Here is a 1,502-nt window from a genome sequence, read left to right as displayed (position 1 = left end):
AGAGACGGGGTTTCACCGTGTTGACCAGGATGGTCTCGATCTCTTGACCTCGTGATCCACCCGCCTCGGCCTCCCAAAGTGCTGGGATTACAGGCTTGAGCCACCGCGCCCGGCCATGAAATCTTATAAACAAATGTTTATAACAGCATCATTCTTGGTAACCAAAATGTGGAAATAACCAAAATGTCTGTAAATTCAAAAATGGGTAAACAAAATGTGGTATACCCATATAATAGAATTTTACTTGGTCACAAAAGGAAATTAACGAGGCCAGGCACAGTGGTTCACACCTATAATTCCAGCACTTTGGGAGGCCAAGATTGGTTGAGACCAGGAATGCAGGACTAACCTAGGAAACGTGGTAAGACCCAGTCTCTAAAAAAACCAAAAAGCTAGGTGTGGTGGCATTGCTTGTAGTCTCAGATTCTCAGGAGGCTGAAGTGGGAGGATCAATTGATCCCAGGAGTTTGAGGCTCCAATGAGCCGTGATCATGCAACTGTACTCCAGCATTGGTCACAAAGTGAGACCCTTTCTCAAAAAAAGAAAGGAATGAATGAAATACTGATATATGCTACAACATAGATGAACATTGAAAACATTATGCAAAGTGGAAGAAGCTAGTCACAAAGGGGCACATATTGTATGATTGCATTTCCATGAAAATTCCAAAAAAGGCAAATCCATAGAAACAGAATGTGGATTAGTGGTTGCCAGGATTTGGGGTGAGGGAGCGTTGAGAAGTTCCTGCTAATAGGTATGGGGTTTCTTTTAGGGGTAATGGAAATATTCTGGAATTAGACAGTGGTGATGATTATACAACTTTGTGAATGTACTAAAAACCTCTGAACTGTACACTTTAAAAGGGTGACTGGCAGGCAGCCACAGTAGCTCATGCCTGTAAATTCAATACTTTGGGAAGCAGAGGTGGGAGGACTGCTTGAATCCAGAAGTTTGAGACCAGCCTGGGCAACATAGTGAGACCCTGTCTCTACAAATAAGTCAGTACAAATAAATGAATGCTGTGGCTCACACATATAATCCCAGCAGTTTGGGGAGGCCAAGGTGGGAGGATTACTTGAGCCCAGGAGTTCGAGGGCAGCCTGGGCAACACACTGAGACCCCTGTCTTTATTTAAAAAAAATTTTTTTAATTAAAAAAAAGGGTGTCGGGAGGAGTTCTATAATCCTTAAAATAAATAAATAAAATGGTGAGGTTACAGGATGTGAATTATAACCTAATTTTTAAAGTATGAGAAAAAAAGAAAAATAAAAGCCTATGAAAACAAAATAAACTGTAGTATTCCAATTCAAACAGGCAGCATTTATAATAAAAACTTTTTTAGCCAAGAGACAGAATTCATAATCTCTAAAACTCCAGGCTCTGGAGGTGTTTTGTAATCTGTAGCGAGCTATCTAAGGGGCTGGCTATTGCTTACACCAAGAACCTTAGTGATTCTCGCAGAGTCTGAATGGAACGTGGGCTTTCAGACTCCAAACCCTAG

This window comes from Cebus imitator, unplaced genomic scaffold (genome assembly GCF_001604975.1).
Source record: "Cebus imitator isolate Cc_AM_T3 unplaced genomic scaffold, Cebus_imitator-1.0 Scaffold18, whole genome shotgun sequence".
In the NCBI taxonomy this organism is placed as follows: Eukaryota; Metazoa; Chordata; class Mammalia; order Primates; family Cebidae; genus Cebus; species Cebus imitator.
The sequence above is the reverse complement of the archived record's forward strand: the minus strand, read 5'-3'. Positions refer to the sequence as shown.